The sequence below is a fragment of the Delphinapterus leucas genome, chromosome 6, assembly GCF_059928025.1.
Source record: "Delphinapterus leucas isolate spDelLeu-1000000601 "Yukka" chromosome 6, BTC_Dleu_Yukka2, whole genome shotgun sequence".
Taxonomy (NCBI): Eukaryota; Metazoa; Chordata; class Mammalia; order Artiodactyla; family Monodontidae; genus Delphinapterus; species Delphinapterus leucas.
In genome coordinates, this window is record NC_143134.1 from 51,615,480 (window position 1) to 51,639,771 (window position 24,292).

Genomic DNA, 24,292 nt, shown 5'->3' on the forward strand with positions numbered 1-24,292 from the left:
TATGCACTGTTTTCATTGTTGGGGAGGAAGTAATCAAGAAAAATTAAGAGTACATACTCAAAAGTCAGGTTGCCAGTTTTCAAATCCCACCTATTCCATATATAGTTCCATAACCTGGGTAAGTTCTTTAACTTTTCCATACCCCAGTTTTACTCATTTGTAAAATAGAGGTAATAATAATGACTTCTTGTTAGGGTTGTTGTGAAGATAAAATGAGTCAATATCTATAAATTAATGAAGTAAATTAGTGCAGTAAAATAATTTAACCTAGCAGGCACTATATGTTTTGTTGTAACTGTTATTACATTTTATATTCTAGGTCAGTATTTACCAAATTTCCATAATGTTATGTATCACCTAGGAGTAGCTGTTAGAAATACAAATTACCTAATGATATTCCAGACTGGAAAATTATAATCTTTAAGACAAAGGTCTGGGAAACTGTATGTTTAATAAATACCCAAGTAATTCATATCATCGAGGAAGTTTGGGAAAATTGCTGTATAGGGTTGATGTTCATCCTTTGCTGCACATCAGTTACATCTTTGTCTTTAAAAAAGGTACACAGATGAGAGGAGCCAGGGACCCTCTTATTATAATGATTCATCAAAAACTTTGTTGAAAGTTATTAATTCCACAGCTCATTTCATTCATTCACTTATTAGTTCATCTATACATTTATATATATTCTTTCATTTTTCAAACATTTACTGAACATCTCCTATACATCAGGCTCTGTAGTAAACGTGTGGGATGTAAAAACGAATAAAATAGTCTTGTCCTCAGGGAAGTTGCGAAGGGAAGTATACAGACAAATCTATAGAGAATTACAATTCACTGCAGGATATAAAATGCCACAGGATGCTAAAGGATCACAGACAAAAGATGAAGAGATAAAAGAGGGAAACATAGAAACAATTTGCTAGGCTTAAATGCAGATGGTGCTAAGTTATTTTCCAAGTACTACATATTTGCTTGCTCATAACACATTTAAAATGTAAATATATCACCTCTCATTTTGTAGGCTAGGAAACCAAGATGGGGGCACATAGAGACTTGCCAGAGTTCACACAGAGAATCAAATGCTAGAGCTGGCATCGAAAACATATTCTAAGTTCAGAACTCTTTCTACTGTATCATGTTGCTTGTCATACAATTATTTCTTTAGGAAATGTGCCTAGCCTTTTAGCGTTAAGAGAAGGCCCAGCTATTCTTCACCTTTTAGAAGCATGGTGGTTTCTCCAGCACATAGTTTTGTATATAGTGTGAGCCCAATAAATGCCACAAGAATGAAGGGGGTTAATATTCATTCACTCATTAAAAATCTTTATTGTACATCTCTACTGTATTAGGTATTAGGAGGTGAAAACATTGTGTCTTCATGGATTTATAGATATGGAAGAGAATGAAATTTGAGAAACAGTCAGATATGTTATTCTCTTCTAGACTAGGTTTTCTTTCTGAAGTTCTTCAATTCCTATGACGTGATTTGTTGCAAACCATATTGAGAAGAAACTGTCAGCCTCTCTGTGGGGTACGCTCACTCTCAGGCCAGGGAAACAGGCCTGAGAGTCAGAAAAAAATTAACCCCGGATAAAACATGGGGCTGCATAGCAGTGAGGTTGTGTAGACCTTAATTATTTATCTTGCTAACTCTATTATTATCATTGTCTTCGTGAAATATTATAAGATTCATACACACTTGCCTTTTTTTCTATATTTCAGTCATTCAGTTAACAAACATGAAGCACCTATCATATGCCAAAGCTTGGGCCTTATTCAAATCTGTATTTCAAAAGCCTATCACAACACTTTACATATAAATACTATGATTACCATTCGTGCTGCTCAGTGATATTTCATTTCCTGTCTCCTTCCAGGTGTGGAGTAGGCATATATCAAATAATTAGTCCTCCAGAAAGCCAGCACAAAAACTTAGTGTTTAAGCAAGGCACAGTTTCTTTGGCCAGCTGCAGTAAGAGAAAACACTGTGTTAACATTGTGTCAGAAAGGGGAAATCAATGGAGAATTTTTACAGGGTTTTGGGGCCTGAGCTAGGTGATTTTAAGTTGTGTCTTGCAAAATGGGAATTAGTTGAGATCAGGAAATATTTAGGACATGATGGCTTTGCATGGTGGACACAACAAAGTGAAGGTCTTGAAGCCATTCTTGATAGTGGGATGTTAGTTTTGATCAATAAGTTACTTGATTAGCACGCGTATCTCTCAGGGTCAAGTGTTTTCTGAAACAAGTAACAGTGATTTTTGCTTGTTTTCTGTATTTAGTTAGGGACAGGAAATCACACCTAAACATGTGAATAGGAGATTCAGTTTACTGCATTTCTCATACTGCACTTCAGACTCGCGTTATGGGCCTTGTGTTGGCCAATGAAACATGAGTCACGGTGACGTGTCATTTCTGGGTAGAAGTTTTAAGAGACAGTGCGGGCCTGAACATATTCTTTTCCTGTTCTACCACAGTGTCTGGCATGGTGTAGCTAGTGAATGCTTCATCAGCCTGAGTCTCAGAGGGGAGGTGACGTGACAATGAACAGAGGTCCTAGTTATCCTGTCACCAGCATGTAACTAGTGTAGGAAATAAACCTTTTTTTGGTCTGTTTGGAGTCAGTAATAGTGGTTATTTGTTCCTGCAGTAAGATCTAGTCTATTCCGAACAAAACAGAGTCTAGGTAAATATTTGGCTAATACTTAATATACAAATGAATGATTAATTCATTAAATCATCACTACATTAAACATGAACTCTTCTCAGGTTTTCCATTTAGATCTCATACAGATGTGCTCCATTTAATAAAATTGGATGTATGGAAATTTGAACTTAAAACAAATAAGGCCATAATTATTTACAAAATAAAACATCCCTCCTCACTTGAATTTGTTTAAAATAATAAATGCTTGACCTTCCATTTACATGTTTATGATATAAAGCAAAGCACAATACATATACCTCTAGTATTTTCTCCTCTCCTGTCTTCACCAAGGATATGCTGCAAATCTCTTGAATAACTCCTCTTGTTTACAAAAAGGGTATTTTAAAGACAAATAACTATGTAGCAACTTTTGCTGCTGTGTAGGACATGGTGTTTTCTAGCTCAATTCCATAGGTAGACTTTGGGGAGGGCAAGTGGGGTAACTCATTCACAGAAGATTAAGTTCAGAATAAGGGAAACTTCTATCTTCCCTCTTCTGGAAAAGCAATCCTAACATTTATAAGACATTATAATATTAAAGAAAATTACTACCATAATTATGTACCTTGCTAATGTCTGTATAATTCTAGAATGAATTAATAGTAATACTGCACTTAAAGATTGAGTGAAAATTCTGAGCATTATTCATGTCTCTGCCAACATTCTTTAGCTCTTCATGACATAACTAGTACAATAGTTTGTCATCTATAATTGTTTGCTGAATAGCTAAGCATACCTCATAATGGAAAAGAAAAGCTAGAGGAAAAGGAAAGGAGAAAGGAAAAGGAATAGTTTCAGTATCATCTTTTACTGTGCTTGGTACACACACTGCTTAGGAGTCTTGTGTGGGCCAATATGACTAAAAGAATGAGCTCACATGGGTTCATTTCTCTATAGTTCTGTATTTCTGGCTCTTAAAAATTATTACTGCATGAATTTAATTTACTTCTTGGTGTGAAATGGTCATCCAGTAAACCAAAGAATGCATCTATTATCCTCACAGCCCATTATGCCACTTTGTCCCACTGTGTCCCTCCAACCTCATCTCCATGTTTAGCACCCACAAATCACACATTTTCACTAAAATATTTTGCTGCAGTAGTAAAGATAGCTGTTAAAGACCCTGAGAGAAATGGATCCTATACATTTATTGCATATAAAATGTGAGTTGCAGATTTTATTACAGCCAAAATAAGCTATACGAAAGTAAAGACTTCCTGTAATATTAACAGAGTAATGTCACGCATGCTTCTTGCATTAAAGCCTTAAATACCCTTAAGAAACTTGCCGTATGGGAAATGTAAACTTAGTAAATTCACTGTAAGGAGCTTACCTTGTGCAGTACCCTCACATCCACGTTTAACCACATGACCACACCCACATGAACTCTGTAAGATGTTGAAATTATCTTCTTTGCTTATAATTTGCTTTTAATTATATGTAAAACAAAACCCATTCTGAGGTACATGAAGTCATGTAATCATGTAGGCACCCTGCTTTTCCCATATACTTCATTGATTTTGAATCAAACCAAAGGACAGATTAACTCAACTCATTTATTTAGCATCATTTTTTACAGGTAAGGGAACAGGTCCAGAGAGAGAATTATTTGAGGTCACAAAGAGGTTTTGTTATTTTAGCACTCCAGTATATTGGTTTTAATTTAAAATATTTTTTGAGAAACTTTCACCTCCTCCATATTCCTGACAGGGCCACTTGTTCAGAGGTAGTTACAGTTATATGCCAAATTATCATAGCAATTCTGAGATGAAATATTTAGTCAATTTTTTCCTGAACACTCAGTTATTTTGGATACAGTCCTCACCAGTAAAATTATCCACCACATTGTACACTGCCTCCCCATGCTATAGTCGATATCTATCCTTAAAATTGGACACATGGTCTTTTATACTTCGGAAGTATTTTTGTTTGCTTTGGTTTTCTTTCTTTTGTTTTTTGTTTTGTCTGGTGGGCCCAAAGAGAGAGCTCAGATGCTCCCATAGCCCAACTCTAGCTATAGGTAAGCCCAATAAGCAGGATGTAGAGAACTATACATTCAAGCCCATCTCCTTCACGGAGATTTGACAGGGTTTAAGCAGTGCTTTTACTAAAAAGGTTAGACAAGCATCCCTAAAAGGTAGAAAGACTGGGACTTGTGACTGCATCTGATGAATCTATTCCATCCATCCCATTGTGTGATGATCATTCTCTTTGAATCTTGGATTAGAGCACTGGGGAATACTTGTGTGATTTAAAAAAGAGAGCAGGAAACAAAAGAAAAATAGATAAATTGTGCATCAAAGGACACAATCAACAGAGTGAAAAAGCAACTTATGGAATGGGAAACAATATTTATAAATCATATATCTGATAAGGGGTTAATGTTCAGAATATATATTTTTAAAACTCCTACCACTCAACAACAACAAAAATAATTAAGAAAGAAGCCAAAGGTCGGGCCCTGCCGCGCACGCGCGCACTCGGACAGTTGGGGGTGTTAGTCCGGCTCTCGTGTGTGGTGCGCGACCCCGGTGCAACACTCTGGCACAGCCGCAGCGTGGGGCTCGCAGCGCACAGATACCGCGGGTGTGGGGCTACACAGGCGCGGACGGCGTTGGCCTGAAGAAGACCTTAAGTGGTGCTCTAGTGGAGTGGATGGACTCTCCTGGCTGAGCGGACGGGCCCTGCCGTCGGAGATATGTGTAACACACCAACTTACTATGACCTAGGAAAGGCTGCCAAGGATGTCTTCAACAAAGGATATGGATTTGGCATGGTCAAAATAGATCTGAGAACCAAGTCATGTAGTGGAGTGGAATTTTCTACTTCTGGTCATGCTTACAACGATACAGGGAAAGCATCAGGCAACCTAGAGACCAAATACAAGATTTGTAACTATGGACTGACCTTCACCCAAAAGTGGAACACAGACAGTACTCTTGGGACAGAAATGTCTTTGGAGAATAGAATAAGTTGGCTGAAGGGTCAAAACTGACTCTTGATACCATATTTGTAGGGAACACAGGAAAGAAGAGTGGGAAATTGAAGGCCTCCTATAAACGGGATTCTTTCAGTCTTGGCAGTAATGTTGGTATCAGTTTTTCTGGACCAACCATCTATGGCTGGGCTGTGTTGGCCTTTGAAGGTTGGCTTGCTGGTTATCAGATGAGTTTTGACACAGCCAAATCCAAACTGTCACAATAATTTCGCCCTGGGTTACAAGGCCACAGACTTCCAGCTGCACATTCATGTGGACAATGGCACTGAATTTGGAAGGTAGATCTACCAGAAGGTGAATGAGAAGATTGAAACATCAATAAACCTCTCGTGGACCACCGGCAGTAACAACACACATTTCAGCATCGCTGCTAAGTACAAGCTGGATTGTAGAACTTCTCTATCGGCTAAAGTGAATAATGCCAGCCTGATTGGCTGCGTTATACTCAGCCCCTTCAAGCAGGAGTGAAACTGACCCTGTCAGCTCTAATCCATGGAAAGACCTTCAATGCAGGAGGGCACAAGGTCAGGCTGGGATCTGAACTAGAAGCTTAATGTGGTTTGGTTTTGTTTTTTTACACCCTCAGAGTAATTTTTTTTTTTTAATTTCTGCATGTCCATATCAAGTGAACTTTATTAGTAAACAATCATGATCCATTGCTATAAGAGGTGTCCGTGAATTCTGGAGTTCAAAGAGACCTCATAATTGTTTTTTTTTTTTTTTACTCACAAATAACCTGTGTATGTTTATTTTTTATTTTTTTTCTTATTAGTCATCCATTTTATACACATCAGTGTATACATGTCAATCCCAATCTCTCAATTCATCACACCACAACCCCCAACCCCCGCCGCTTCCCCCCCTTGGTGTCCATCTCTACATCTGTGTCTCAATTTCTGCCCTGCAAACCGGTTCATCTGTACTATTTTTCTAGGTTCCACATATATGCGTTAATATACGATATTTGTTTTTCTCTTTCTGACTTACTTCACTCTGTATGACATTCTCTAGATGCATTCACATCTCTACAAATGACCCAATTTCGTTCCTTTATATGGCTGAGTAATATTCCATTGTATATATGTACCACATCTTCTTTATCCATTCATCTGTTGATGGGCATTTAGGTTGCTTCCATGACCTGGCTATTGTAAGTAGTGCTGCAATGAACATTGGGGTGAATATGTCTTTTTGAATTATGGTTTTCTCTGGGTATATGCCCAGGAGTGGGATTGCTGGGTCATATGGTAATTCTATTTTTAGTTCTTTAAGGAACCTCCATATTGTTCTCCATAGTGGCTGTATCAATTTACATTCTCACCAACAGTGCAAGATGGTTCCCTTTTCTCCACACCCTCTCCAGCATTTGTTGTCTGTAGATTTTCTGATGATGCCCATTCTAACTGGTGTGAGTTGATACCTCATTGTAGTTTTGATTTGCATTTCTCTAATAATTAGTGATGTTGAGCAGCTTTTCATGTGCTTTCTTGGCCATCTGTATGTCTTCTTTGGAGAAATGTCCATTTAGGTCTTCTGCCCATTTTTGGATTGGGTTGTTTGTTTTTTTAATATTGAGCTACATGAGCTGTTTATATATTTTGGAGATTAATCCTTTGTATGATGATTCATTTGCAAATATTTTCTCCCTTTCTGAGGGTTGTCTTTTTGTCTTGTTTATGGTTTCCTTTGCTGTGCAAAAGCTTTTAAGTTTCATTAGGTCACATTTGTTTATTTTTGTTTTTATTTCCATTACTCTAGGAGGTGAATCAAAAAAGATCTTGCTGTGATTTATGTCAAAGAGTGTTCTTCCTGTGTTTTCCTCTAAGAGTTTTATACCGCTTAGTCTTACATCTAGGTCTCTAATCCATTTTAAGTTTATTTTTGTGTATGGTGTTAGGCAGTGTTCTAATTTCATTCTTTTACATGTAGCTGTCCCATTTTTCCAGCACCACTTATTGAAGAGGATGTCTTTTCTCCACTATATATCCGTGCATCCTTTGTCATAGATTAGTTGACCATAGGTGCATGGGTTTATCTCTGGGCTTTCTATCCTGTTCCATTGATGTATATTTCTATTTTTGTGCCAGTACCATATTGTATGGATTACTGTAGCTTTGTAGTATAGTCTGAAGTCAGGAAGTCTGATTCCTCCAGCTCCGTTTTTTCCCCTCAAGGCTGCTTTGGCTATTCAGGGTCTTTTGTGTCTCCATACAAATTTTAGTATTTTTTGTTCTAAATGGTAACAATGGTAAAAAAATGCCATTGGTAATTTGATAAGGATTGCATTGAATCTGTAGATTGCTTTGGGTAGTATAGTCATTTTCACAATATTTCACAATATTGATTCTTCAAACCCAAGAACATGGTATATCTCTCCATCTGTTGGTATCATCTTTAATTTCTTTCATCAGTATCTTATACTTTTCTGCATACAGGTCTTTTGTCTCCCTAGGTAGGTTTATTCCTAGGTATTTTATTCTTTTTGTTGCAATGGCAGATGGGAGTGTTTCCTTAATTTCTCTTTCAGATTTTTCATCATTAGTGTATAGGAATGCAAGAGATTTCTGTGCATTAATTTTGTATCCTGCAACTTTACCAAATTGATTGATTACCTCTAGTAGTTTTCTGGTGGCATCTTTAGGATTCTCTATGTATAGTATCATGTCATCTGCAAACAGTGACAGTTGTACTTCTTCTTTTCCAATTTGTCTTCCTTTTATTTCTTTTTCTTCTCTGATTGCTGTGGCTAGGACTTCCAAAACTATGTTGAATAATAGTGGTGAGAGTGGGCAACCTTGTCTTGTTCCTGATCTTAGAGGAAATGCTTTCAGTTTTTCACCGTTGAGTATGATGTTTGCTGTGGGTTTGTCTCTGCACTTCCTGGACTTGGGTGTCTATTTCCTTTCCCATGTTAGGGAAGTTTTCAACTATAATCTCTTCAAATATTTTCTCAGGTCCTTTCTCTCTCTCTTCTCCTTCTGGGACCCCTATAATGTGAATGTTGTTGTGTTTAATGTCCCAGAGGTCTCTTAGGCTGTCTTCATTTCTTTTCATTCTTTTCATTCTTTTCATTCAGTCTGTTCTGCAGCAGTGAATTACACCATTCTGTCTTTCAGGTCACTTATCCGTTCTTCTGCCTCAGTTATTCTGCTATTGATTCTTTCTACTGTGTTTTTCATTTCAGTTATTATATTGCTCATCTCTGTTTGTTTGTTCTTTAATTCTCCTAGGCCTTTGTTAAACATTTCTTGCATCTTCTTGATCTTTGCCTCCATTCGTTTTCCGAAGTCTTGGATCATCTTCACTATCATTATTCTGAATTCTTTCTTCTGGAAGATTTCCTATCTCCATTTCATTTAGTTGTTTTTCTGGGGTTTTATCTTGTTCCTTCATCTGGTACATAGCCCTCTGCCTTTTCATCTTGTCTATATTTCTGTGAATGTGTTTTTTGTTCCACAGGCTGCAGGATTGTAATTCTTCTTAACATGGTTTTGAGTAAAGCATCAACTTTGTCCCTGGAGGTGAAGAGAAATGAGCCCACTATGTTTTGGCCTTAAAATTCTTCTGTGAAATTGCAAAAGTGTGAACTTTTTATTCTTCCAAAGAATTGTAATCCTCCCCACACTGAAGTCTAGATATCGAGTCCATCCTAAGGGAGGTGTGCTTGAAGCCATGCCCGGAAGTTTTCACATTCGTGCCACATTTCAGTTCAGTTCCACAGTGTTATTTTCCATGTGTTGCTCAGCGATGGTGTAGTGTCATGTTACAAAGGAGATGACCCGACTCTCCAGTTGTTCATCACGTCCTGCATATCCCACACCACTTTTTCATGACCTTGTATTATATAGGTCTCTTTGTGGTCATGGAATCTTTGGTTTTGCATCAGAGTAAAATAAAATAAACCGATCATATTTGGAATACATTAAAAAAAAGAAGGAAAAGACTTTAATAGACATTTCTCCAAAGAAGATATACAAATGGCCAAAAAACACAGGGAAAGATGCTTAATATCACTAACCATTAGGGAAATGGAAATCAGCACCACAATGAGATACCACCTCATATCCGTAAGGATGGCTACCATCAAAAAACAGAAAATAAAAAATGGTGAGGATATGAAGAAAGTTGAAACCTTGTACATTGTTGGTGAGAATGTTAAATGGTACATCTACTATGGAAAACAGTACAGCAGTTTCTCAAAAATTAAAAATAGAATTACCATATGATCCAGCAATCCCACTTTTCGGTATGTACCCAAAATAATTGAAAGAAGAGTCTTGAAGAAATATTTGTACACTTATATAGTCATTGCAGAATTAGTCACAATAGCCCAAAGTTGGAAACAACCTAATTGTCCAGCAGTGGATGAATGGATAAACAAAACGTAAATACAAATAATAGAATACAGTAAGTCCCCTGCATATGAACGAGTTCCTTCTGAGAGTGAGTTCGTAAGTCTAACTTGTTTTTAAGTCCAACAGAGTTAGCCTAGGTACCCAACTAACACAATTGGCTATAGGGTACTGTACTGTAATAAGTTTATAATACTTTTCACACAAATAATACATAAAAAACAAACACAAAAAATAAAGGAAACATTTTTAATCTTACAGTACTGTACCTTGAAAAGTACAGTGTACAGTACAACAGCTGGCATACAGGGGCTGGCATCAAGTGAACAGGCAAGAAGAGTTACTGACTGGAGGAGGGAGAGGAGGTGGGAGATGGTAGAGCTGAAGGATCACCAGCAGTAGGAGATGGAGGGCAAGCTCTAGTTTCATTCACACCTAATGTTGACAGCACAGGTTCTGGTTCCTTGCTAGGTTCAATTCTCTCTATGCTCTTGGAAAAATGATCCAGTGATGTCTGGGTAGTTGCTCTTTTTTTCTCATCACAGATGATGCGGTAGCACTGGATTGCATTCTGAACGGCTACTGCAACCTTCGTGTACCGTTCTACATTCAGATCCTATGCCCCCTCAAATAAAGAAAATCCCCTTGCCATTTCCTGCATCGTGGATCTCTTCAGCTCTTCAGTTACTTCTTCCTCTTGTCTCTCTTCATCCTTTCTCTGGGGCTCCATTTCCATCAGGTCTTCATTAGCAAGCTCCTCGTGTTGCACAGCAAGGAGTTCAATGAAGTCGTCCTCTTGCAGATCTAGCTCGAAATAAAGATACAGTACTACTGTACTCTATACAGTACTGTACAGTAAAGCACACAAAAGCACAACCACTTGTAGAGGATGCACGCACATGACAATGTATGCCAGACACGTGAACTACTTTATATGATTGGACATGCAAAGGCATGTTTGCATCTTTGAAAGTTTGTGACTTGAAGGTTCATATGTAGGGGAGTTACTGTATTATTCAGGTTTAAAAAAAGAAAGAAATCCTGTCACATGCTACGACATAGACGAACCTTGAGGACAGTATGCTTAGTAAAATAAGTTAATCACAAAAGACAAATACTGTGTGATTCTACTTACATGAGGTACCTAGAGTAGTCAAAAATCCAACCCAGAAAGTAGAAAGGTCGTTACCAGGGGCTGGGCAGAGGGAAGAATGGGGAGTTGTTTAATAGTTACAGTGTTTCAGTTTTGCAAGATGAAGAGCTCTGGACACTGCACAGCAATATGAATGTACTGTACTTAATGCTACTGCATTGTATACTTAAAAATGGTTAAGATGGCAAATTGTATTTTACCCCAATGTTACCACAATTAAAAACAAAAAATAAAAGAAACAACAGGGCTTCCCTGGTGGCGCAGTGGTTGAGAGTCCGCCTGCCGATGCAGGGGACACGGGTTCGTGCCCCAGTTCGGGAAGATCCCACATGTCACGGAGCGGCTGGGTCCGTGGCCATGGCCGCTGAGCCTGCGCATCTGGAGCCTGTGCTCCGCAACGGGAGAGGCCACAACAGTGAGAGGCCCGCGTACCGCAAAAAAAAAAAAAAGGAAACAACAGAAAATAAGTTGGTGAAACCATAAGTTCTTTGGATAATCAGTCTGATAGGTTTCCCCTTTTAGCCTTCATTTTTTTGAATTTGGAGTTTGAGCTTCATTTCATATAGTTACTTGGCATTAAATGAGCCCTCTCCGCATAGTGTGTAGTCCAGTACTACTAAGGCACCTGAAAAGGGATTAGTTATCCTTAAACCAAACAATATTCCAAAGAAAGCTCTACCTTCACCAAGCTGTTCTGTGAAGATTGATGGATTTCCGTATATTAGTCTTCTATGCTATGTAACAAATCGCCACAGACTTGGTGACTTAGAACAATATGCATTTATTATCTCAAAGATTCTCTGGGTGAAGTATCTGGGCACAGCTTAGTTGGGTCCTCTGCAAGGCTGCAATCAAGATATCAGCCAGGACTGGGTTCTCATTTGGAGGATCGATGGGGAAAGATGAACTTCCAAGATCACTCAGGTTGCTGGCAGAATTCATTTCCTTGTGACCATACAGCTCATATAAGCTTGATCCTTCAAAGTCAGTAAGGAAAGCAGTTGGGGGCAAGATAAAGTCTTATATAGCATGACTTAATCAGGGGAGTGACATCTTATCACTTTTGTCATATTCTGTTGATAGAAACAAGTCACAGGTCTCTTTCACAATCAAGGGGGTGGAGGATAATACAAGGGCAGGAACACAGTGGTTGGAGTTATAAAGTCTGTTCATCACATTTCTCTATCCATATTTTTCTCTTATATCGTTGACACAGTGTAAAGAGTATTCCTATGAATAACCTGTCTTGATTAGGTTGAAAGGTGCCTATAACTGATCTCTTGCTGACCTTGGGTATTTAAGCATGTCCAGTTCCTTGTTTCTACTTCCAGTGTACAACACTTTAAAACTCTCCTTCTGAAGTTTGGGCCTTTGAATAATCCACAAAGCTGCTGCTTATTTTCTTTAGCAGTCTGTATTAAACACAGAACACTGTTGGTTAGAAAACTAATGATCTGTTCTCCCTTTCAGCTTTCCACGTGAGATGACAAACTTCAATCTCTAATATAAATTTACATTAATTAATAAGCTAGACTCAAATGTTTTCTTGGAAATAATTAGAGATTAAAAAAATCTTAGTTTAAATTTTTTTCTTGTTATAACATACCACCATACTTCAATTCCTTGGAACCAAAATGTGTATTGTGTGTGTATGTGAGTATATGTGTACAAAAATGTGGATTTATGACAACTTTTTGGTAAGCTCAGAAAAGGTCTTCCTCTGTTTCCCCAAATAGTCTCAGTAAGTGCTCTGGGCAAAATTCAAGTCTTTACATTTCTTCTCTCATACACATTTACTACAAGCTTCTACTTACCATACATTTCTGGACCATTTAAAATGCAATGGTTATGGTAACTATCTGGGTACCTTTTTTCAGTTCTAACTCAAGAGGTTAGTGCTGATATATTTGCTCTCTAATACAGAATACCTTTTTATAAAAGCATCTTATCTATTTCTAGCTAGAATGTCACCATAAATAAATGCTTTTAAAACACTTTCAAACAAATTATATTAGGATTTTAAAACAGACTGATGAAACTCACTTTGTTATCCAAATAATCAATACTGAGGACCACACTTTCAGTAGAAGTGATCCCCTTGTGTGTACCCGTAACTCAGAAGTTAATCTGTTCTACTTTCATGGTAGAACCAGGTGTGAATTTTGTCAATTTCTGATTTCCTTCTGTTTCTTAATTCCAAAGGATATCTGATAAAATTTTCACATGGACCTTCAACATATTGTTTGCCTCAGGTTTATATGTGACTTTTTTTTAAAGAGGTGAGGCTATAAAAGCTGATTTAGCTATTTTCTATTGAATGGCAACTAAAGGTTGTCATGCTACATCACAGACACATGTTGTTTCATTTCATCTGAGAAGAGGTGTGGATTTTATGAGCTGGATTTTTTTTTTAAATTTCTTTAATAGTTAAGGAAGGGAGGTTCTAATATTTTAGGAAATTTATACAAGATTATATGATTATTTGGATAGTGGTTCTGGGATTTGAATCTAAACCTGTCTAACCTCATACTCCAATGAGATAGGCTCAGATGTAGTGAGCAACAGATTGAGAGGGCAGGGCAGCAGAGCAGGCCCTGCACAGGATAGAGGATGTAAAAGCTGAAAGTAGTTGCGTTCCCCAAGCCCCTCCAATAGAAGAGATGTCTACCTCAAGATTATCAACCCTTTTCAGACAGACCACTGGTCATTTTATAGGCATCACTGTAGGAGCTAAGCCTTACATCTACCCTCCTCGCACCATCTCCAGTGTGGCAACTGGCTACACAAAACACAAGGGGAGCGATCTGGAGACATACCAGTAGATAAGGTTTTAACAAGTTCAGATCAGCTCCTACCTCTATCCTCTATGACTTACATTCTCCTGAATTTAAAGCCTCTTTATTTTCAAATAACTTGCTGTTTTGAATTAATTTGATTTTCTAATATTTTGGTCTTCTAAGCCACCATGATTAAGAAGAGAAGTAGCCATAGAATAGAACAACTAGTTCTGATGTGATTGACCAGCACTATGAAAATGACAGGCTGAAAATTAAGAGTGAATGGAGTTGAGCATTTTGTGTCCTAAGCCCACAGATCCATTTAAAAATTCCAACTTTGTATTTCATGTCAGATAAACAATTTCTTATGCATTGAGGAAAAATTGTGTGTGGGTGTTCACAGGGGGACAGGTATGAAATTAAATCTCTGAGAGCTTACTGTTCAATAGAAACTATGCATATACTATAGCAGCAATTAATTTCACACTAACTCTACAATACATTTAATATCAGCCCCATTTTATAGAAAATGATACTGATGTTCAGGGAAGTTAAATGCATGTTCCAGGCCATAGAGGTGGTAAGTAGCACATCTCATTCCTAATTCGGTACTCTTTCCCTTACAGGTATTAACCAGTTGTGGTGATCATATGTACAATATTAAGATCAGATTTTAACACAAGTTCCTTCAAACATGCAAATAGATAAAACTATCTAAAACACTGTGTAAAAGTAAATGTAGGCTTCCAAGGAGACTCTACTCAACTTAGATTTACCAATTAGTATGCAATTTCAACCTAATTAAAACATGTTGTCATGCAAGTAGAATAATATTTTAAATCATTTATTAATAATGAACATTATACTTTATCTCTCTTGAGGATTCTGTTACTTAGTGAGTAAAGTGAAAGTTTTTAAAGTTTAGATGCTATTAAGAGATACATATGTAAAACTGGAACTTCCTCAATACCCCTGAGCTCCTCTGACTGGGACAGATGTCACCCCAAGGTCATCAACCCATTTCAAACAGACCACTTGTCATTTCATAGTCATCTGCATATAATCCAGCATCACATTCACCCTCCCCATAATCAGGAGATTGGAGTGGGGTGTCTTTATTGCTGCTACAACTCCAGCTTCCTTTTGGTCACAAATATCCATTCACTCCATTTCCCCATGTGAAAAACACGAAATTCCTCTTCAAAACATCCCCATAGTCCCATTTTTACACGGCATCGGGCTCAACGAGGTCCAGATGCAGTGCCTATGGATCTGGAGAGCTAGATAAATTGTCTGCACCCCTCCCATCCCATGCACCCAACATGTGATGGTAGAAAAGGGCAGGATAACCCAATAAACACCCCTAACTCGAAATGGAAAGAAAAGGAGGCAAATAGAAGTTATGAGTCTACAGCAATTCTGAGATCCTCACGAGCAAATATTGCCAGAATCCTGTACCCTGGGGATAGGAAATGTACCTTGACTAAGCTTCAGTTCAGTTCAGTCGATTGTTCTCTCTAGCTCTTGACTCCACTCTCTGGGATTTTCTCCTTTGCATCATTCTCCTTGGCCATTTTTGAAAAGGGCATCGAGCAGATTTCTTGGTCAGCTTCCTGTTGAATGTCTTTTAATATCTCAAAAATCTCATATTCTTTTAGTGCAGGCAGGAGGTGCCTTTGCTAGTACAACTCTCTTGAAACATTCTGAATTTCTATGTATTTGATTCCAGTCAAATCCATGTGCCAAATGTCACCTCTAAAATAGTTTTACAAAATACCTCTCTCTCTCTCCTTAGTTACTAGAGGTTTGTATACATCAGGATCCTATGGGCTTATGACCCTACATTTCCTAGGAGTCTTGTTGGCTTAGAAGATCTACTAGATGCATCTTCCACCTTTCAGAGGTTTTAACAAAGAATGTCACAGCCACAGGCTTGATTTAGTCTTTGCTCTGAGATCATGTCTTACTGTAATGCTCAGAGTGAGTAGCTGTCCTTTATCTGAGGCTGTTCTTCAATGGACTGTCAAAGAAAGATGACACTGGACAAAGTTAAAAAAAACAGGAAGACTTAGTTAAGATTATTGGCGCAGAGGAAAGAGACTGAACTCAAGGTGAATGTATTTTTAAGTGCTGAGGTGAGTGATCTAGTGGAAGAGGACTAGAGGACATTAAGGAAGGAGATTGGTCAGTGGGATGTGCCATCACATTGAGTTGTTCCTGAGTTTGCAGATGTTTTTCTCTATGATTAGGCCATCTGTGTTTGCTAACTGACGCCCCTTGAAGACACTATCCTACCTTTCCACTGGGACTGGGAGGTAGGAGCACTCTTATCCTTGATGACTGTATTTCAAAGGGGTGGCTCCCAGGTCTTTTTTTTTTTAATGGATTTACATTTTTATTAGGCTTACAAAAATTCAATCTAATGGTGTCTTTAGGTACACATTTACTGAATAAAATCAAATATATATTATCTTCATAATAACTTTTTAAAAAAATGTAATGGACTTATTTAAGTTCCTTCCATGGTTCACCATAATTTAGGTAGAGAAAATTCTATTTTTAAAAATGAATGAATGAATTATTTATTTATTTTAACATCTTTATTGGAGTATAATTGCTTTACATAAGAAAAACCTTTTTGTATTGTACAACTGGCAAGAGGCTGGGAGAATATTTACCTCTCAAAAGGGCAGAGAAAGAGTTTACAATAGAAAGTTTTCTGAAGTAAATGCCCTAAAATAAGGGAGGCAGGGGACCTACCATCGGAAGAAAGCTCCCTAAAGTTTAGTGAAGCTGAGGGGAAGATTACGGCCATCTTGGTTAGGATACACCTTTGATTTGAAGACCGACAGTTCCTTTCTCCAGCCATGCAATCTTTGAGCTCTCTATTCTTAAGTTTCGCTTGCCAACTGGCTAGTTTTTGTTTTATTTTGTTCTTTAATGAGCTCATCACTTTCTTGTAGTATCTTAAGCAAGTAACTCATACATTCAACATTTTGCCTCAAAATTTTATTTTCTCTCTTTTAAATAACTGTAACTAAAATTTTACCGAAAGTCTTGCCACTATTACAGGGCTCATTCTTCCAGCTTCCCGTAAGAGAGTCTCTTTGCTGCCTCCCACCTAATTCCAAATAAAACAGCACATATTTTAGTTTTTCCCATTTGTGCGTTTTGTTTTGTTTTATGGTATCATCCCATCACCAATTTTTCATAGTCATATTTTCCTACATAAAAATCTGTGACATACAGCATTAAGTGTTTTTCTTGCCCATGGTCTTTGGGTCAGCTTGTGGGCTCAGCTGAAGGGTATTAAGATGCCAGGGAAAACTTCTCATGACAAGGGCAGAAGCACAAAAGAGAAAGCCAAAAACTGAAGCATATTTTAAACCTCCTGTGTCATCAGTTCACTAATACAGTATTCCACTTGCCAAAGCAATTTACATGGCCACGCCTAAAGTCAAGGGGAAAGGAGGAATACTCTATCCAGTATGGATAAGGGGAAAAGGAACTGAACAATGAACACGAGCAAGGACTTACTCTACAACAGCTACTTTTGTTTTGTCTTTTCTTAAATTTTTTAAATGAGAGAAAAATGTACGTTTCACAGGGCTGCTGTAGGAATTATACAAAATAGCGTAAGTGAAACATCTAATAAGGTTACTGGCATATGTAGAAATTTCTTAAATTTTAGTTTCTTTGTACTAAGTTAAATATCATTCATCAAGGAAAAAAATGGACACTTTACATCTTATATTTATATATAGAATATTATTTTTTTCTTTAACTGGTGTCTCCCTTTTCCCTTTAAAAACATAATTCACTTTAGTAAATTTGTCACAAGGTGTTTTAGTCTCAAATAATGTGTGGTTTTACAGGTTAAATTTTTATTAGAATCCCTTCAGATATTCTAATTCTATTCTAAGTCAGTTACAACCCAAGATCCAGAATGAGACGTTTTCCCCCCTAGGAACATATTTAAAAGAATGGCTGGAGAAGAGCCTTTTGTGGGTCAGGACAGTCTTGATGAATATTCCCACCAATAATTAATTCCTGATTCACAGAATTAGGAAGGTTATGAATCTCCACTTGGTACAATTTAATCATTTGAACTTAATTTGTATGAATTTAGCTGGAGAAAAACTGGACTAATTTCAGACTGGTAAGCAGATGGCCAATTTTCCTCTGCTTACTATTCCCTCAGTTCCCTTCCTCCTTCAGTTTTCATCTACTATCTCACAAGTGTTATTAGGACTATTCCCTGGAAGTTCATAGAATGAGTGATATTCTCTGTGGCTACTCACTCTGCTTAGATAGAAAATATTCCAGGAGAAAAAGAGAAAAATATATTGGCCCTCTATGAAACTGCCTTTGTCTGCGGTAGTAGGCTCTATCTGGCAACATTAAATACATTATTTATTGCTGTCCTTAAGATTTTCTTGAAACAGCAAAAGATATATTTAAATTGAAATTAAAATAAATATGCTGCATAATTACTTTAGACTTTGATGTCTTAGCATTTGTGTATAAATTTTAATTTATATAAATATGTAACTAAACATAAAGTTGTAGCAGTGAATAAGAGTATGAAATTTGGAGTTAGATTAAATGGGGCTTGAGTTCCAGATGTTTGACTCTGGAAACCAGATAGTCTATGTGAATTTCAGTATTTGCATTTGTTAAATGGGTTTAACTCTAGCACATCCTTGCATGGCTACTTCAGGGGTTAAGTGAAATAACTCAAATATTGCATATATTGCCTGGGAGAACTAAATGAGATAGGCACGTAATATGCACAGTACATGACAATTAGTAAGGACTAAATATATATATATACTCATGTTTATACTATATCCATGCATATTATATATAATAGGTATTAAATATTTTACCATAACTTTACTAATGTGATATAAACACATACCCATTAATATTCTTCAAACAGGTAATAATTAGCAAGTCTCTGAATTAAAATAGGAATAGACAAATTTCTCCTGCAAAGGCCCAGTCAGTGTATATGTCCTGCTTTGTGGGACATATACACCCTATCACAGCTTCTCAATTCCACTGTTGTAGCAGCCTAGAAACCATGGACCATACGTAAATGAATGAGCTGTGGCTGTGTTCCAAAAAAGCTTTATGAACATTGAAATTTAAATTTTATCTATTTTTCACATCATGAAATATTTAGGTTTTTTATATTTTTGAAACCAATTAAAAATATAAAAGCCATTTGCAGCTCCATAGCTGTACAAAAAGAGGTGGTGGGTCAACCTTGGCCCATGTGCTATAGCTTACCTACTACTGAATTAAGACACTGTACCAGCATTGACACTCCTCTTCTCCCTCTTACAGTTTTTTTTTAATTTACTTAATTTTTGATTTATTTCATTTTAGTTTAGTTTTGTTTTAAATCATATAACTAAAGAATTTCTCACAGGAAGGCCATATTGATTCTATTTACTAAATGGATATTACCTATCTGTGCTCTTTTCCCACAAATTATTTTTTATTTTATTTTATTTTATTTTTTTGCGGTACGCGGGCCTCTCACTGTTGTGGCCTCTCCCACTGCGGAGCACAGGCTCCGGACACGCAGGCTCAGCGGCCATGGCTCACGGGCCCAGCCGCTCCGCGGCATGTGGGATCTTCCCGGACCGGGGCTCGGACCCGTGTCCCCTGCATCGGCAGGCGGACTCTCAACCACTGCGCCACCAGGGAAGCCCGCACATTATATTTTTTAGTATTAGTTTGACATGGAAAGCAATTATTAGTTGGATAAAAATAGACCTTTAACAATTATATATGTGCTTATGCTTGTACTTGATATTCCTTCCTATTATTTCTAATACAGTTTCTGGTTTTCAGTATTTCTACTACCTTGGGTTTTTTGTTTGTTTTGTTTCTGAGTAAATAAGATAACTATTATCACTGAAAGGAGAGATTTAAATAAGTAGAAATAAGTAGAGCACAAAACAAAAGGCCTAAGAAATCAAATAAATCACTATAAAAACTGCTCTAAAATGTTTAACTTCATCACTTTTTATATTATGGCATAACCATTGTTTGAGAGGCTTACTCAGGTCTGCAAAACTCAATAATGATTTTTATTTTAGTTGAATAGTTAATAATCTGATAGGCAACCTACTATCTAAGATAGCACAACTTCCCAAGTTTTACCATGGATCACAGAAAAGTCAAAGCATCAGTTAACCATCTTCAATTTACATGCGCCCTTCCTGTGACCGTTAATTTTATGTCAGCTTGACTGGGCTAAGGGATGCCCAGATAATACTTTATTTCTGGGTGTGTTTGTGAGGGTATTTCCAGAAGAGAGTACCATTTGATTTAGTAGACTGAATAAAGGAGATCTGCCCTCGCCAATGTGGGTGGTAGCATCAGTCTGTTGAGGGCCTGAATGGAAAAAAGAAAACACGAAAGAAGGAAGGGTGAATCCCCTCTCTTTTTCCTTGAGCTGGGATGTCATCCATCTTCTCCTGCCTCCAAGCACAGGAGCTCCTGCTTCTCAGCTCTTCAGACTTAGGCTGAATTACACCACCAGACTTCCTGCTTCTCCAGCTCATTGTGTGTCTACTCCTTTAGAAAAGTTCCCAGAACTTCCTTTTGATTCTAACTGAAATATTCTTCATCTAATTACTATTAAATGCCATTTTCCCCCAATATGTCTCAGTGGAAACTAGAAATATTTTCACCACTGGCTTAAAAAGTTAGTGAATCAGGGCTTTAAAAGGGCAGAAAATGCACAGATGCACAATAAAAGTTTAAAGGGCAGGCCCTGACATTTTTGGAATACCCTTAGTGAATATTAAATAATAGAATTCTAAAGCTAGTACTAACTCAGGTTCAGTGCTTCCTTCTCTGTTGTGACTGTTGACTCTGCAGAACTCCCAGCTTTTCTTCATTCTGAGCAACACTGAAATGTGATGTTACTGCCACAGACTCTTCCTGTTTACTCTTTAAATTGTTTCAAATATTTTAAAGACTGAATTGGATTCTCCATGCAGCAATCTCATTGCTGCATTCTCTTGCATATCCAAGGACTCAAAGCACAGGTAAATAAAGCACAAATATAATGAAAAATGTTTTCTTTGATTTTATAGACTGGAGGTAAAGCAAGGGTAGAGAGAAGTTAAGGGAAGTGAACAAATTATACAGAAAGTTTTCATTATCTCCAAATTAAAAGATTCTTTATATTTACACTAAAATATGCAGAATAAAAATCAGACTGAGTACAGTTAAACATTTATGGTCTTCTTTTGTCTAAAATATTTCATAAAATCTGGAAATTTGAACAACTGATACTCAAACCTTTTCTTAACAAATTATGAAAATGTCTTAGTGCTTTACCTTTCTAGACTTAATATTGCTTTAGGAGCAACCCTTGGAATTTTTTTGATATTTACTATAAAGACATTTTGAATACAATATTTTTTAACTTACACTTCTGTCTCTAATTAAAGACACTTGGGAAAACTTTCAGTGTCTTGAGGCAGGAATGCATATACATATATATATATATATAAAATATATATTTACGATCTATATTTACAATATACATTTAAATATATATTTACAATATATATTTATAATATATTTTATATATTTATATATTTATATTATATATAAATAAGTTATATACATATAATTTATTTTTATCTAATGGGTTGGTCCATGGAATTATGGAACTTATAAATCATGTTAGACTTTGTGTTATGCTGCTTTTTCATGTTTGCTGCCAGAAAGCTCAGAGCAAAATTTGTAGTTCATCTCCATTAAGTACATAGGATCTCATAGGATCCTATGGATCCTGTGAGATGAGGATCCATAGGATGAGGTCATAGGATCTCATAGGATGAGGTTTCTTGCCTCTTTCCCTTCCAAAGAAAATATTAAAGGAAATACAGAAGTGAACTGGTTAAGTTTTTCCTCATCTGTACACTGATAAATAGAGATGAAAAAGTAGACTCTCTCCAGCCAGTGAAGAAATGTCCTCCAAAGTTCCTTTGGCAGATGCTAACCAAGGCTTTATTTTCAGGGATGGGAAGTTCAGAAGCTTAGAAAAAAAATTCATTTCATTACGTAGAAAAATTCAGCTCTTTTCAGTTTTTATATCAAACTTCATTGAAAACTCAAGGCATGTCATTGAAAGCTCTGAGTATTTGGAATGTCTTTTATTTTCTTTTTCCCAGTTAATCAATTATGATTATTTTTGAGATTTAAGTGGTGATTTATAAAGATAGACTTTATTAAGTTGTGCTATTTTGGGATATATGAGCATCCAAAAAGTTAAAGAAAAGACAAAGAAATAAAAATTAATAATATAGGAAATTTTCTGATGAATTTTAATTTTCAAAGGAAAAGAATAGCTATCGAAGCAGGTACATACAATCTTAGCAAAATGCAGAAGATTGTCACAATCAAAGCATAGTGAAAGGAATGCTAGCATATAAATCGGCATTTGTTAAAATGAAGTGTTGGGAGATACCTAATATATGGTATATAGATGCATTTGGGAGTATTGGGCTTAGCTCTGTTTCTTGGCTAAAATAATAATAAAAAAAATTAGTTGGTAGATAGCACATTTCCATATAGGCATATATGGCTTAGAAAACTGATTTAAGGTTTAACTTCTTAGTTTATAAGGACTTTATTTTACAGACTTAGAATTTTATTTTTTTAATTGAAATATAGTTGATTTACAATGTTTTGTTGATTTCTGCTGTACAGCAAAGTGATTCAGATATACATATACACATTTTATTGAATATTCTTTTCCGTTATGGTTTATCTCAGGATATTGAATATAGTTCCATGTGCTATACAGCAATATGTTGTTTTTTATCCATTCTATATGTAAAAGTTCGCATCTACTAACCCCAAACTCCCAGTCCATGTCTCCCCACTTCCCCTCCCCCTTGGAAACTCTGTTCTCTATGTCAGTGAGTCTGTTTCTGTTTCATAGCTAGATTCACTTGTGAAATATTTTAGATTTCACATATAAGTGAAAGCATATGGTATTTGTCTTCCTCTTTCTGACTTACCCACTTAGTATGATAACCTCTAATTGCATCCATGTTGCTGCAAATGACATTATTTTGTTCTTTTTTATGGCTGAGTAATATTCCATTGTATATATGTACACATCTTATTTATCCATTCATTTGTTGATGGACATTTAGGTTGTTTGTTTCCATGTCTTGGCTATTGTGAATAGTGCTGCTATGAACATAGGGGTGCATGTATCTTTTTGAATTATGGTTTTTTCCAGATATATGCTCAGGAGTGGGAATGCTGGATCACATAGTAATTCTATTTTTAGTTTTTTGAGTAACCACCATACTATTTTCCGTAGTGGCTGCACCAACTTACATTCCCACCGACAGTGGAGGGTTCCCTTTTCTCCATATCCTCTCCAGTGTTTGTTATTTGTAGACTTTTTAAAGATGGCCATTCTGACTGGTGTGAGGTGGTACCTCATTGTAGTTTTGATTTGCATTTCTCTAATAATTAGTGCTGTTGAGCTCTTTTCATGTGCCTATTGGTCATCTGTATTTCTTCTTTGGAGAAATGTCTAGGTCTTCTGCCCATTTTTCAATTGGGTTGATTTTTTGTTGTTGAGTTGTATAAGCTGTTTGTTTGTATATTTTGGAAATTAAGCCCTTGTCGTTTGCATGGTTTGCAAATATTTTCTCCCATTCCGTAGTTTTTTTTTTGTTTTGTTTATGGTTTCCTTTGCTGTGCAAAAGCTTGTACGTTTGCTTAGGTCCCATTTGTTTATTTTTGTTTTTATTTCTATTGCCTTGGGAGGCTGACCTAGGAAAACATTGGTATGATTTATGTCAGAGAATGTTTTGCGTATGATCTCTTCTAGGAGTTTTCGGGTGTCACGTCTTACGTTTAAGTCTTTAAGCCATGTTGAGTTTATTTTTGTGCATGGTGTGAGGGTGTGTTCTAATTTCATCGATTTACATGCGGCTGTCCAACTTTCCAGGCACCACCTGCGGAAGATACTGTCTTTTTCTCCATGTATATTCTTGTCTCCTTTGTCGAAGAGTAGTTGACCGTAGGTGTGTGGGTTTATTTCTGGGCTCTTTATTCTGTTCCATTGATCCATATGTCTGTGTTTGTGCCAGCACAACACTGTTTTGATTACTGAAGCTTTGTAGTATTGTACAGACTTAGAATTTTAGTAAGAACTTAGCATTCAAAACCAAACAGGTTGGTTATATGTAGGAAAGCTAGATCTTTCCAAATGTTCACCTTTGCAAACAGTAAGTTCTGTAT

General features: G+C 36.7%; 1 long non-coding RNA gene and 1 pseudogene across 2 annotated transcripts in view; both read left to right on the plus strand.

Moving 5' to 3' along the window:
* The window catches only part of LOC149748939 (uncharacterized), an 801,004-nt gene that overhangs the window by 762,017 nt on the left and 14,695 nt on the right, over positions 1 to 24,292 (plus strand). The gene's annotated exons all lie outside the window — the stretch shown is intronic.
* LOC111163149 (non-selective voltage-gated ion channel VDAC3 pseudogene) lies at positions 5,341 to 6,871 on the plus strand (annotated as a pseudogene).